This window comes from Plodia interpunctella, chromosome 11 (assembly GCF_027563975.2).
Source record: "Plodia interpunctella isolate USDA-ARS_2022_Savannah chromosome 11, ilPloInte3.2, whole genome shotgun sequence".
NCBI lineage: Eukaryota > Metazoa > Arthropoda > Insecta > Lepidoptera > Pyralidae > Plodia > Plodia interpunctella.
The window spans coordinates 7128138-7144687 of record NC_071304.1 but is presented as its reverse complement, the minus strand read 5'-3'; the positions used below and the strand labels follow the sequence as shown (position 1 = coordinate 7144687).

The window sequence follows — 16550 nt, the reverse complement described above, 5'->3', positions numbered from 1 at the left end:
TAAAATTAATTGAACTAAGTAAATCTAAGAAACAGGGCCAACAAAATTATTTCGAAGTTTCGACGACGAAATTGGTACCTACTGAAACATTTGTTAAAGCCGTTTGAATTGGGAACTAATTGAACCAGATGGTATTATTTTGTTAAAGAAGTGAGAGAGTTTCGCCGAATTTTTTAAAATAGTACAAATAGATAAAAACGACAACTTCACATACTTTGGAACTTCATGTTATGATATTCCTTTTGAATATTCCATTAACGGAAAACGGCAACAGCCGCTCCCGCATGTCCCTGGCAGAAGGAGCAAATCCAAGAAATACTGGCATGTAGCATACATACCAATCATCTGATAACTAGGGATGTCTACGACCGTGCGAAGTGGAGAGAAGAAGTGTAGTAGGAAAGCGTACATAAACGGCTCAGATAAGAGAGAGAATGGAAAACAGCAACATACTTATACAAACGCCACAGATCAGATAGGTGATATGAACACTTTTGGAATAATGGTTCATTTGAAAATAATAATGAGATTAAAAAAATGTGGAATCATGCGGCCCTGAAACAATTTATAATAAAAAAGTATTTGGTCGCTGAAAAATCTTTTAACACTGCTATTAATATAACTCGTAGAGCTGTTAAAGGGCTCGAACGATGTTCAATAAGGCATAACTTTATAATTAAGGTAAATTTTTCTCATTTGCCGCAGAGATTGCTTCGTTAAGCTTTGTGTTTTTATAATAAATTTTCCAAAATCGGTACTTTATTTTAATGCTACATTTTTAAATGCACAGGGCAATTATTTAACATCAAATAATCTTAATAAATAGCCAAATGTCGTCAGAAAATTTATATTTTTATATTTAGTTTTATTGAGTGTATGCATAGTATTAATGGACATAATAAGTGATTGCTTAGATTAGAGAAACGTTTATTTTGAGGAGACACATAACTTCCATAATAAATAAATGCATAAAAATGTATTATTGTGCAGTAAATTAAAAACAACTCGTTTTTTCCATATTCCAGTACCTAAGCCAGGTTTCTCCTATACATCCTAATTGTCACATTAATAAATACATCCAATATGGAAGAAGATGGAAGTCTTCCTTCTCAACTCAGAAATTATATGGTAAGTAAAATTGATAACATGACTCAATATATTATAGAAAAGGCAAACCATTGGGTTAATACTGTATTACCAATTTTTTTCAACACAAAGTATTTTTAAAAGCTTTTTTTACGATATTTCATGTCATCGAAATTTGTGTCACGTCACATCCTCATAGCTCGACGTCACGACAAAGAAATTACGAGAGAATTCCATTGCTCGTGATGTTAGGAGACAGTTGGGTAATTGATATTACTTCTTAGTATTACTTATGGAAAAAGGTTGTTTCTTTTAGACGTTTTGTTCGCAGTTGGTTCTAACTTGGTTTGTGGTTACGTGACCTTTTTATTACGAAGTTTACCTATGAATATGCACGCACTAGAGACACTTTAACGTCAGAAAAGCAATTTAAAAGTCAGTAAATTTAAAATATTAAATCCAAACTGTAGATTATACGATTGAAGGTTATTACGGTTTAAACTATCCTTCACTGTTTAATTTGTGATGGATATTACGAATAAGTATAATACAATATAATAACTATTAAGTAATATGAATAAAGCAATATTCTACCAATTTCAGCAACAATAGTAATGTGATATAATCTACAAACGTTCCATTAATACGTCGCTATTAGACCGGCAGATAATCCGCGAAACGGTCTCACACCCACTCTTAACTAAACATCTCATAAACTTGAACCAAAAAAGAACGAAAATAAAAGGATTAATTTATTTATACTATCAGTTGTTGCTCGCAAGTCGGCCCGCAGGTTATATTGAACCCCAGGTAGAACTACATTTATTCCAAAGTTCATACATATCAGCCAAGTGGTCGTAAAAGCGTGATATGTACAGACAACTTTCACATTTGTAATATTAATTATGTAATATTAAGTATAGAATATAAAGTTAATAATATATAGTTGAAAATATATCATAAATTTGGTACACGGGGAGAATATTACCTAATAATAGGCTACTTTCCAATGCCAAAATTCTTAAAGTAGCTAATTTTAGGGACGCAGCTATTAACTTATAAGTGTAAGTATAAAAACTATTTACAAAATATATTTTTTTATAAATATGCTATCATGAGATACCACATCTTGACAGTAATATTAAGAGTGGATACGATTTTAGATATTGGTTAATATGAGACTATGTGTATGAGTAGGTGCGAGGCCCGCGAAACATGTTGGTATGTGTATGGTGACAGCAATCAACAATTAATAAAGTGGATAATTGAGTTTGGGAAATGCCTGCTTCAGGTGACAAAGCAAAATGAATTACAAACACATAGGTGGAATATTTGGCGATCAGCGTTTATGCTGTACTAGCTTTTGCCAACGACTTCACCTGCGTGAATTTCACACACCATCAATCAATCATATTATCAATATTCATCCGAATTGAAAGGCACTTTGTGCCTATCTGTACTAACTAAACTAACAGGAATATACTCTATACCCCAGGGGTCCACGGGGACTTTTCCATTATTCAACGGTAAAAAGTTTATTATAGATGTAGGTACGTACTACATATGCGAAATTTCAAGAAGATGGATGAATACACAACGAAATGAAGAGGTAGTTTCATTAAACACTACACTTTTCATAGACACAACTTTTTAAAATATTTATTGCAGCTAAATATTATGAGCTCTAACACATTAAGCTTATAATTATAATAAACAAGGTCATTATGAATATAATTCTAACAAGGTATAATGATTTAAAAATAAATGTTGCAAAGATGTGGAAGCAAGGTGATAATTATCACCTAGCCTTAATTATAATTAATGCTTCACCACCACAAATAAATAAAAATCTTTTTACTTAGATGCTCCTTTTTTTACTCTAGTTATTCAGGCTATAAAAATACGTTCAAAATCTTTATCTCAAGTGAGACTTGATTTCATTACTTCTAGTCTCTTCTAACAGTAAATTAAATCAGCAATAAAATAAAACCCCTTGCTGAAAAAGGGGATAACTTCAAAATTTTAACTCTTAACCAATTTACGACTATTAAGTCTCGAAAATGTCATAAAAAGTTTTTGTTACATACATGTCATTGTCTTTTTATAGCTTTATAGAAATAAAGTTTATTCATAAAAAGCTTGAATAGATTCATTAAATGCCTGGTGTTGCAGACGACCTTAGGCTGCAGTGACCACATTCCATCAGGTGGGCCTGTTTGTTTGCTCAAAGTACAAAAAAGGAAGTGGAAATTATATTATTATTTTTAGAATAGACATTACTCATAATTAAGAGCTTGACTTTAGAAAAACAATGAAAGGAAAATTTTCCGCAACGTGTCATTTTCATGAGTACAAAAATAAAATTTAAAAGCAGTCATTAGCAGTCTCAAGTTTTATTGTCCCGGACACCGACGGGTGCGGCGCGTGATTCATTTAACCAAAAAATGCTAACCTGATTTACAAAAATAATTATCCTGGAAACACACGTTGACATCATTACATCAATAACCAAAATAAATATTTATTGGCATAAATCATCATTCCCATACGGGAATGATGATTTATGCCAATAAATATTCTATCAATAAATATTCTTCAATGTATATTGAATGTCCTTTCTGCTGGCCTGGCCTTCTAGAAATGGATAGATAAGAAGTATGAGTGATTAACCCATCGCAGGCCCATAGCAGATCACCCATTCAATGACGGACTAATGAACAAGGGGCTTGAACCACAGCATCGCCATCGACCTTTTTTGCCAATGTAGAGAAAGAACATTTTAAAAAGAAAAAAAGGAACAAATTATTTTAGTTCCACATTTCCACCACCCACGACACCACGGTCGAAAGACAATAAGTTTATGTACTTATTGACTTTATTGAATTAGATAGTTAATAGTTATAATGTTCAAGTAACGTACTATCTCCAATTCAAGATCGGTTTATTCAGTCATCCTGAGTAAGCATCTTGGGATAAATTTGTCTCACAGAGCAACTGCTTTTCATTAATTCTGATGTTATTCAAGAGTATTCACTTAGTCGAATCCGAACAATAACTCATCTTCACATTTCGACAATGATAACGTTCACTTGCTTAATACTGCTTTATTACTAAATACTAATAACTACGTGATGAGTTTTTTGGACTAACTAACTCTGGAGTTTCTCTTTTGTAAGTATTTGGAGATACAAAGTACCTCATGTACTTACTGGTTACGTTTAACATATGTTACAAATCTTATTGAAATCAATACCAGATTTTGCTTGATTAAGTTACAAATATCTTACATTCAAAACTTATCTATACCTTTCTTAGAAATCTTGAGACATCCTACCTATGATACGAAGTAAGATTTCTGCGTATTTCGTTTTAGAAATTTTATAAATTCATTTTATAAATTATATTAAATCTGTATAATAAAAAAGAAAAAAATCATCCGATTTCTGTGGCAAGTACTATTCTTGTAATGGTTTATTATAATGAAAACATGACGATCAGAAACACCAAAGTACCATCTTGAAATATTGCAAGTAAATGCAAACCGAGCGTGCGCATTGAAGAGGGGTTAACATCCTAGTGTTGTGAATAGACTCGAGTCTCGGGAGTCGCAAGTCATCGAAACCTGGAATTTTGTTGAGTCATGATATTACAGTAACAATATAAATCGCCCATAGCTCCAGCAGCGCGTGGGTAAGAGTAGTACATCTAAACAAGATTTTAGAAACTTTTTTGTTTAAAAGAAAACGTACCATTTATTACGAGATCTTTGGCTTGAAAACACTCTGATTCTGACTGAAAATTTGAACATTTTCCAGTAATAATTCAAGGCTCTTCTTTTGTAAGAATACAACATCTTCTATATTGTATTATTATACGTGTTTTAATGTTAATCAGTAAAATCCGTGGCGTGTCTATCGTACCGTGAAATGTAAATGATTTGTCAGCTATTTGATAAAAAAAAACATTCCCAAAGATATCAGGCTCTTCTCAGAATCTTCAAAAACTAAAGGTTTACTTTTTACGGAGAGCTCGGGCTTGGAGGCGTCTCAGCTAATAATAAATTCGGTGATATAAGAAGACGAGAAATCAGTCAAATTGATTGACAGACTGAAAACACAAGTCGAGTTGCGCTTGAGATTCGAATCTGGTTCACCCTTTGGACGCAAGCCGAGCACGTTAGTTTAGCCAACTAATCCATGACCAATTGAAAAAGTCTGCAGTCTTGCGTGGTCAGACTCAGGTCTTCAACAACACTATTTACAACCACTTAAAGCAGGAATGTCGCAGTTATGATTATGACTAATGTTCCAGTTTGCAGAGATTATTCACATATGAAAACGTTCATTTTGAGTGCTTGCTTCTGAGAGAAAACTTTATTCATATTCATTTCAAATTATTGAAGTTCAAGCTCTTTGTATGTTTCAAAATAGAATAATATTCCGGAGAACTTTTCCCTGATTACTTTCCAACTTTTTAAGATCTTGCCAATTATGCTTAAAGGAATATTATCGCGAAAGTATGTAAAAAAAACTGAGTAAACAGAAAACAAAAGCATTTTAGAATCTTCACAATATACCTACTGGTATATAATTCTATGAAAGTATAATTTTAGATATATAAACAATTTGTAGTTCCTTTAGTTCATCAGTAAATAAACTTACATGCAGTCTCGAAAATATAAACTACTTATAAAGAATGAAAATCTAAGATATAAACGATTGTTTTCTTATACATTTATGATAAACCCAATAATTTCGACATGAATCTTGATTGAAGATGGAATTAGAAACTCCCCAGGGTCACCTAGGGAATTTTTAATTGCTTATGAAATGTTAATGTAGCTTAGAACCATTCCGAGAGCATCGGAGGCCGGATTACCAAGTGGTACTGAAATAAGGAAAGTGAAGAATATGCCCTTGGAGTAGGTTACACCAGTCTACTTTGACGTTAACTTTAATCTTTTTTTTTGTCTTAACAACAGGTCAAAGTGAACGTCAAAGATGACTGGTGTAACTCAACCTTAATACGACAAGCGGACGGTTATAAAATGGTAGTCCAATCTTCGGAATTTTAAGTTTTATTTTCTTTTATCTATTTTAGGTTGTCATAATGTCAGGTGTTTGTCCTTTCCATGTCGCTTCCTAACCATGATAAGAAAAACGCACCCGGGTGCACCCGGGAATGGCTGTCGACGAGGGAACTCCTCAACAGCTTACTGCACATAAGAATTCTCTGACAACAATAATAGCTTGTGTCAAAAATATCATTTCTGTAAAAAACTTATTTTCATTTATAAATAAACAAAACATACTTATAAATTTTATGCTTACAGGTACAAAAAGTTACAATATTCTTCTTTCGACAGTGCTGTATTGTCGTTATTCTGTGGCGATGCTGAATGTGAAATGACCTTGACCTGGAGCCCGGAACACAGGCAGCTGCCTTGTTTTAACCTATATTCCTCTCCTGTACAAAACACGTGGACCCTGGGAATTGTACAGTAAAACTATATCAGTTCTTGTTGATAAAGCGTTTGCTTTATGCTCGGTTGGCATTATGTGATTACATAACAACTAAAAAGTTTTAATTAGGATGAGTTGCACCCGTCATACCTGTGCAACTGCGAAATTGTATACCCTAGTATAACTAGTAGGTATACCCACCTTAGAATAGATATTACCTAATTTAACTAGAATCCAAATAAATACGAAAACGCTGAATGATTTCATCACAACAGGGTGTACAAAACTGAAACGTTCAGTTAGTGTGAGTTTGAAATTAACTTTTCACAATCAAATATTTTTACTATGAAACATGTCAACCAATCACAGCGGCTGTAGTGTTGCGGCATTGTGATGCGATGACAACAACAACGTCATGTGATTCGTTGGTACTGCAAAAATATAATGAAAAGTGAACTCAACGGTGCCAGAATTCGATGGGCACATAAATGAAATGAAATTCAATTGTTTATTGGGAATTTTCTTTGAGGACGGTTGACAGACGGAACTACTAAGGCTATCATCCACCCCCGCATACAAAAGAAAGGAAAAGATGTTCCTTTAAAAGTGACAGTATGACAAGTCTCCGAGTTACATTCAGTGACGGCAGATTTACCCTATTGTGATCCAAATAAATAATATTCGAATAGAAGTTTTTCTAACACTATGCAAACAATTTTATTCAATGTAAAAAAATATATAAACGGCGGATTAACAGGCTTATCTTCCGTAAGCTCCTATTTCTATGTTTAATTGTTCTTCTTTCACAGGCGTAAAGACATGCCTGTGAAAGGCCAGATTTGCTGCAATTAATTATTATTATTTGCGAACAGCTTTTTATTCAGCCAAGACTATCAATCCACTATAATCATTAGATCATAATTAACATTATGATCTAATGATTCAATAATAAGTGGCTCATGATTTCGTTAATAACTTACATTATGATTATTATTTCTAAATAAACGCATTCGCATTAGCATATGTTTCCTTTTTACAACTCACCAGTGTCGTCCTTAAGCAGACAAGAAAAACCCTTCGTATTCGAAGTCAAAGTCGTAAAATGTCTAAAATAGGGACTCAGTGGCGCCCATAATAAAACAATAACATAATGGAACATATCGCAGGCTCTCACGTTCACAGAAAAACATACAAAACGGGCGAACATATAAACCTCTACGGGTTTACACTTGAATAATATCTTTCACACGAACGTAGTCCAAATTACTCTCCGTGAAAGTCGGGATAAGTGAAATGAAAAAAACAGGGACGTATTTGAGGTCCCAAATTGCGCATAATATTTCACCTGATGGTGGCATCTGGCCAAAGCAAATGAAACACATTTAGACACTGAGAGAGATATTAAAAACCAGATTGCACGTAATTCAACCAAATATGACCACATTATGGCACTAACTCTTTTCATTGTGGACGTGGGAGAGCCCTGATAAAAAGATATTAATGTTACGAAGTTTCCCCTCCATTTTTTCACTTGAATAACTTGTTGAATGGAATATTTTTTATCTGAGAATATTACAGAGTTTTCAGGTTAAAATTTACAAAAGTTTCAGTTTGTGATGTTTGTTTCTGTGAGATCTAATTTAAGTTTCATAAATAAGAATTCATGAACATGCAAGATTCATATACAAACATTAAAAATATCGGTGTTAATTAATTTTATGAGTCATATAATTTTCTCTCTATTTACCTGTTTTTTGTGTACGTCGTAAGAAAAAAAAAACTGCGAAACTTTAAATCACCTAAACCTTTAATAAACTTCTAAATTTTAAATTCTAAGTTGAGAAGTCAGAAAAAAATAAAGGCTTGTGGGGAAAAAATTAAAACTCAACAAATTTATTAGCATAATTCTTCCCTGTTCATCCTTCAGACAGTCGCAATAAAATTCGTTTGGTAGCCGATTAATTGAGTTAAGACAAAGCGGAGTGCGTTACAAACTGATTTAAATCAATTTATTAGCCGCCCGATACCAGGCAGATATTTGCATTCCCCATTTATTGGGAACTTCAATTTTACCCGTCGAATTCATTTTTCAATAGATAAAAAGAAGAAAATATATTTATTAGAGGTATTTAGGAAAACACATGTCATCGCTACAGTACTGGTGGCTAACGGCGATAGTGCGAAAGAGAGCGTGAGAGCTCGAGCTTCATTCTTTGATAGTGTTTCGGGTGAAAACGTATTTCACTAAATAAATTATGACAAATGCCATTTAATTTCCTTTTTTTTCACTTACTTTCACAAACATAACGAGCTTCACGGTGACAATAAATTTGAATCTGTTGGATATTTCGAAAAAAAGAAAACCCTGTAAACCTCGTATTTTAAGGTGTCATAACACACTAAAAAACATTAAGATAGGATAATATTTAGTGGAAAAAAGTTTTCTCTTTTTGCTTTTTTTAGCGTGATACACAGACAGAAAGATTTTGACATGTATAAATGTTACTACAGCTAAAAGATGAAACCAAAACAAAAAAAAAATATTTCAATCACTACATTTTAACATACACGCGCAATAATTGGGAGCGAAATCAATTGGAATTGTCCATCAATAGTAGCTACTTACTGGATGTGGGATTACAGGTAACAGGCACGTAACAGGTACAGGGAGTGTCGGGGGGGAGAGGGTGCCTGGACCAGTGCTAACGCCGCCACCGCCCGTTCAGGACGCACGCGACGCACTCCTGAAAATACGCGACGCGCGCCAAGACTATTGTGGACAAGTGAACTGATTAGTGTTCCCTACGTGTTTAAAAGTTTATTTTTTTTTATTTCATTTCGTTTTTGTCTATTCGGCCAGCATTTTTTAATTTTGGTACGTATACACTTTCAATTTTTAAGCAAGATAAATAATATTTATGATATGTAAGTTTGTAAAAGTAATATTTTATTTAAATATTAATGTTTTATCTAAATAAAATATTAATTTAGCATAAAAAGTATTGTGTAGATTTTTATTTGAAACTCTTAGTTTGGATATAAAATAATATACTTTAAGTCACATAGATATCACCAAATATATTAAATTCGTATTGCATCTTAACACACGTTGTAAAATTGATTTTTAATTACAATATACCTATATACAATTAATTTAAAAAATTGTGAGAAATAAGAAAAGTACCTACCTAATTTTATTTTTTGTTAAATAATTACGGACGAAAATTAATCGGATAATCGCATCATTAACAAAAGTCCGGAGCAGCGCTGGTTTTACTTGTTGCATTCATTGAATTCTAGCTGGAAATAATATGTAGCTTCCTATTTTAAATTACCGCCTGCGGCCGCACGAAACCTATTTTTATTTTTAATTAATGTTCACTACGCTAACTGCTTTAAAAAAATAATAAGGTAGGTAGTTAATTAGATAATAACTCTAAGTGAAAATAAACGAAATAACAGCCATCTCTTTTCCTTTTTCATCAATTTTCATTAAATAACAGAAAATTACACAAGCTAAACTAGCTGATAAATTCAATAACTTTCACTGAAAGTAAAAAAATACTAGAAACAAATCGTTTCTAATTTTTTTTTACCTTCATTGATCAGTGACCAAAATAATCAAACAATAATGATATATTTTTTGTATATTTATTCATATATACTATGACAAGAGCTTACGATCTTGATTATAGTCATCACGAATAAAATTTGCATAATTGGGGATTTTATGTCCAACGATCTAAAACAGAGCCCAAATCACTTCTCATTATCCCACGGGATCGAGATGCAAGCTCCATTTTAATAAGAAAACTTTATTATCAGAATTAAACTGAAAAATTAGATCTACTTATATAAAGTTCATTCTGAAACGTGACCTAAATTATTTCAAATAAAATATTGTTATGTCACGATTTTAAATAATGTATGTACAATTTTACGCTTACATCTAGTTTTCTTGTACCTTCTGTATTTCTAACAGGTGCACTATAATTTACATACATGAACAATTTAACCGTATGTATGCATACATTTTCACATATTCTAAGTCCCACTCATTGCACGAAGTTCTATTTATGGCAAGCTTTTACTACAAGTTAATATTTTTGCTGATGGATAGCTGACGTCTGTTCACATTCATCTCAGATACGAGTTGCCCGACTTGTATTCCAATTTTGCCGACGGAAACCTAAATTATTTATAGATAAGAAGCATGCTAGCAATTTGGTATTCAAGAGTTACCTTGGGAACAGCTGCGCGGGTGCATGGGTGTGCAACTTTAAAACTCTCATTTTCAAATTTCGTGGAGGTCCCCTGAAATATAAATAGGGGATTTACACAAATTAGAAAAGGACATTTCATTAGTACACTTTTTAAACATTCTTTAAATCAATTACAATCGCAAAAATTATATTTTACATCACACCTGATATTTTAAAGGCGAAAGTACATAGATGCAGTTTGAAGTGCGAAAACGAACATAGGGAAACTTTCAGCCCAGAATAAGTGTTCCCCTGGGAAATTAACGCAGGCGAACCCGTGCGCAAAAGCTAGGCTTATATATATTATTATATGTATTTGGTTAAAAATGCCATTATCAAGATCAATCAAATTCGAGCAATGAAAGAAACTATTGTAAAGCTTCTTTACAATATTGCCCCGTAATTTCACGTATGGGTAATTTTCTCTGGTATTTGAAGCAAATCCATGGGGCATAATCACTGACAGCGACTACGGTTAATATTTAAGTTACTTTCATCGTGAAAATTCAATTACTCGACCAAAAAATATAAAAAAATTAAATTTAAATGCAGCAATCACATATCATGTAGGTTCGTGCCATACAGTTTGACTGAAAATTGTGTGTATAACATATTCGAATACAAGCAAAAATATCAGGTAACTTTTACATTCAAAATAAAACAGTTATTTCCAAAAATGCATTAACCATTTAGAGCAATTTCATCCAGTTATTCTTTTGCCTCCTTTATTTATAAGAAGGGTAGCACAATGTATATGCTGGATGGTTGTTTCTCCCCACGGGAAAATATTATGAATTTTTAAATCACAATACAAATACAACGGGGCCTATTAAAAAGGCTGATTCAAAAGACTTTTTGAATTTTTTATTCTGTATACCTGGAGCGTGCTAATACGGCGTTTTCTAAACATGTTAATGATTCAAACATGATTCGATGATATGTATTCAAGCCGCTATTAATCTAGCGGCTTTCCGCTGATGAATCCGAGAAATTGGTTAAATATAACAAACATGTACTTAATTAAATGTAACAAAAAAAATTAATTGTTGACACAAGCTTTTAGGGTGAGTTGCACCGTCAAATTTGACGTTGATTAAATTTAAATAAAAGTTCAACAAAAACTTGAAACTTGTTATTATGTATGTCAAAAATGTAGATATCTCACCTTAATAGAAAGTCCCTCATATTGACCTTGCAATGAAATAACGAAAAAAATCTTCCTGTATATATATATTTATTCGAACCGTGTGACCGAACATGATGGTGATAATTATTATGATTTCGACAAAAATGTACATCTGTAAATGGAATGATTGATGATGTGTCGAAGGTACATTGATTTTACGCGAACGGAGGGTGATCTTTCAATGCCTCGTGTTTTAAAGGGTTTGGCATGTTAAAAAATTTGTTAAAAAATTTAGCTGTACCTTCGTCTCGTAACAAGGAACGATGATGTTTGGACAACTTGTGAATATCGAATGCAGTAAAAATATTTATTCACCAATTTTTATGAGCGCTTTTATGTGTTGTACAGTCACTTGCAGTAGGGCACTATTATAAGTGCAACATTTCGTATTTGGCAAATGGAAAAAATATCTTTCCTTTGTTCTCTCTTTCTCTTTCTCATCTAAGCTTATCAGGAGTTCCTTTCTCAGCCATGAGCCTCTTAGCTCAGAGCCTCTTAGCTTTAATTTAATTTTGAAAATAATATGGCTTTAGTCGCCACTGGCAATTCTTTGATTTGATAGCTACATATGTCTAATAGACCACATAAAATAAATAAATAAGATAAAAAAAATACGTTTATTTCAGGCATAGCCCATACTGTTAGTAATACAAAAACTTAAATTATATGTTAGTAACAAACAAGATAATTAATATTTATATATTTGTCGAGCTGGATGCGAGTCCAGTGAAACATAATGCCACTGTCCACATCCAGCCTCGCCGCCACTGTCTGCAGAAGACTGCAGCAGCATAAATACTTACCACACCGATAAATTTTGGTACCTACATTTATCGTATCTGTACATCATCACCTTCAACTCCACTGATACAGAAGCAGGTCAGCCGAATTTCAAAGTGCACAATCGGTTTCAATATATAACGTGCTACATATTACTGAATTTATTCTGCGAGGCGGGTTTGTGGGTCAAGAGTCAGAACATTTCGTGAGCAACGCTTCGGATAGCCCGCTCTGGATCGTAAACAGAAAATTCGTTTAGTTGATATGTTCGAGTATCAATATTTCAATCGCTGAGAAAAATATCGTTTGAAGCAGTCAGTTCCGGCTCGTGAAAAGGGTATTTTGGGTCGGATCAGTATTGGACATTTTATATTTCGAATTTTAGTTACGATAAGAATAGTTCTGCACTGGTGATTTTTGCTATTTAGTTGTACATTGTCATAATGGTGTAATTGAAGAAGAAGGAGCAACCAGGGAGACGTTTATAATCAGAGATAATGATGTAATCGAGTTATATTTTGTCCTATAAAAATAAAATAGATTTAAGAAAAAAATCGTTTCGGCCATTGGCTGCTATGATGAACGCATTCAGATACACAGACACGTAAATTTATAACTCCTTTTGTTGTGGTGGTTAGAAAATATATCCTAAATGCCAACTAATATTATAAATGCGAAAGTAAGTTTGTTTGTTTTAGAAGAGTTTGTTTTTTTTGTTTATTTATTTGTTTGTTATCTCTTCACGCTCTATCTACGCAACCAATCTTCTTTAAATTTTCATACATGCAGTTTGAAGTATGGGGAAGGACATAGGGTATCTATAATCCCGGAAAATTAACGTAGGCGAAGCTCCTGGCAAAAGCTATTTTAACATAAAAAAGGGTTAGAAATTATGGTCCGTTGCACATCAGACGCGAAAGGTTGGAATTGAGAACCTCTTACATTCTCTAACGAGTGTGAGAAGGGTTCATGGCGTTTTCTATTCATTTTAAACGAGCGTGAAAATATTTCAACAACTGCGGTTTAATAGATAAAAAAGTCACTACCTTTTTATATTTTAAAATAAAAAAATATCATAACTTAATTACGAGTTTCAATGAAAATGCTGAAAAAGAAAAAAAATAAGAAAATACAATCATTAGGGAGCGATTTCTAAAAGCACTTCAAAAGTTTATCAGAAGTAGATCTAGAGTATTTAAACGAAAGAGTAAATAATAATATATGATAACATAACTTGTTAAAAATATTGTAGGTAGGTAATTAAATAAATCTTCTTCGTCTTCATGGGACCACCAAACATTTCCAGGAATACTAGGAAGTACTTGACTAGTAGTACTTCATAATCAAAAACAACTTAACATTATTGTAAAGAAATTTAGCTTGCATATTCAAACTTGGCTTGCAAACTTAGCCTACATTTGAAACTCAAAAACAAAAGCTAGAATTGTGGAAAAAATACATGGTTCGGTACACGTGTCGTTTTTTTTCCACTGTTCCTTCAAGTTTAAATAACTCGATAAATATTACTCAGAATAACAAAAAGAGAGGGAAAATTAAGTAATGTCGCGTTCGTGCTTCTAATAATCATTTTATACGAGACATTGCTTACTGAATCCAGATTATACACTCAAGAGCGCCCAATTTCCACTTGGCTTACTTTGGGTACGTGTTGTGTTTTAGTGCCTCGTTGAGAAATGTACCGAATACGTATATTTTTTCCTTAGTACTTACGTAAAAGTGTTAACACATTTATAACTTTAAAAAAGAAAGCCCTGTATAAAGGTAAGTACTACATGTTTCTTTTTTTTGCGTATAGTTTAATATTTTAGTATGTAATAGTGTATTTAGTGAAATTAAAATCTCTTTTTAGGGTTTTTAAATCTTAACAAGGTTTTATTTTCTATAAACTTTTTTACAAACAAAAATTAAAAGGCAACGTTACCTGTTATTAACAGGTTATTTGTAAAACTTTGACATTGCAAGTAAAGACATTGAAACATTGTTTTGATATTAAAAGTAAAGAGAACTTCTAGATTCTCCCCTGAAAGTAACAACTAACCGCATAAACAAATATTGCTGCTAACTGCGGCAATTATAGTAGCAACAACTCAACTAGACTTCCAAAATGCATGAAAAGGTATCCATAACCTCACTTCACAGACCGGCTTCAATCGGAAAATGACCTACGGGGAAAATGTAATAATAAAGGTTGAACGTCCAAAACCAAGATAGGTCTACCGATTTCTACACCATTTGTCGCCAAAAGGGTCGAGATACCTCCCAATGATCTATTTGTACGACGTGCGGCACGGTACCACTCTTAAGTGAATATATTTTTCCAATTTCATGTGACGAAAAACGTCTTTATGATTTCTCAGGCAAAATTATTATTTAATTTTTTATTGCGTATGTATTAAATGTGGCTCTCGTTGATGAGTAAAGGTAACCACGGTCAGTTTTGACGTTGACATTAACCTGCGCAAAAAAATACAAAGTACGCTATTTCGTCCAAACGACAACGCGCGCAAAAGTTAACATCATAAATTTGAAAAAAAAAATGTATCTGTTGCTATTGATTAAAGAGAGAACCTTTAAAGAGAGATACCTTTTCATGCATTTTGGAAGTCTAGTTGAGTTGTTGCTACTATAATTGCCGCAGTTAGCAGCAATATTTGTTTATGCGGTTAGTTGTTACTTTCAGGGGAGAATCTAGAAGTTCTCTTTACTTTTAATATCAAAACAATGTTTCAATGTCTTTACTTGCAATGTCAAAGTTTTACAAATAACCTGTTAATAACAGGTAACGTTGCCTTTCATTTTTGAATCTTTTTTTCAAGATTTGATTTTTCTTCCTTAATTTTAATGTGCGAAAAGAAAACATAGGTAATTTTTGTTTCTTTCATAACAAGGGTACTTAAGTAATTAATTTCATTACACTTGCACTTATTTTACAGCTGGTTTCCATACAATTGGAATTTTTAATGGCATAGCGAGCAGCATTTTACGTTACTAGTATTTTTAAGTGAGTTTAATGGCATTTTTAACGACCAGTCGTAAATAGTGGTGTAAAAGTAGGCAATTTAAACAGAGAATATAACAACTTTGTATGAAGCTTCAGTGCATTTACATGTCGTTAAATTTTCAGACCTTGTTTTGCAAAAAAGGTGCTTTATGTATTTTGAAACTTTGTACTTGATTTTTTGTTGACCTTACAAAATTAAATTTTAAAATAAAGTTTTAGAGGCGCAGCCAATTTTCAGGAAGAGGTAATGATTGATGTACGTAATTTATTAATTATTAAATCCACACATATTATAAATGTGAAAGTGTATTTGTTTGTCCATCTTTCACGCATTGGATTGAGGTGATTTTTGATGTAGTTATTGGCAAAAATATTTAGCCGCGGGCAACAGAGAGTTAATACATACCTATTTATAAACGCAATAACTAATGAAAATAAGTATTTTAAAATAATGGAATAACTAAAATGGCCCCCAATCAACCCACTTTTGTGACCCCAAATATAACTTAAAAAAGTTATTTTAAACGACATTCCAAAGAAAAGATTATATAAATCAAGTTAAAACTTAAAATCAGTTTTGCATTTCCGTTTCTCTCGATCACATATACAAGTCAGTAAGCAAAGGGAATAGCAAACTAGTCTTCCTGTTGCTTCGTTTGACCCCGCACAGATTACATAAGTACATACATAAGTTACTTCTCAAACTTACTTCTAAAACTACCTACTACAGGAATAGACGTTCATTCAAACAG

At 32.7% G+C, this 16550-nt stretch overlaps 1 protein-coding gene across 7 annotated transcripts in view; it reads left to right on the top strand.

Moving 5' to 3' along the window:
• The first annotated feature begins 9237 nt into the window (after positions 1–9237).
• LOC128673657 (voltage-dependent T-type calcium channel subunit alpha-1G-like) overlaps positions 9238–16550 on the top strand; it is a 97809-nt gene continuing 90496 nt past the window's right edge. For 4 of the 7 annotated variants that reach the window (XM_053751657.2, XM_053751658.2, XM_053751651.2 and 1 more), the window contains exon 1: positions 9238–9423. The gene's annotated coding sequence lies outside the window, so the exon portion shown is untranslated. The remainder of the gene's footprint in view (positions 9424–16550) is intronic. The other 3 variants (XM_053751656.2, XM_053751653.2, XM_053751652.2) reach the window with 1 other exon arrangement.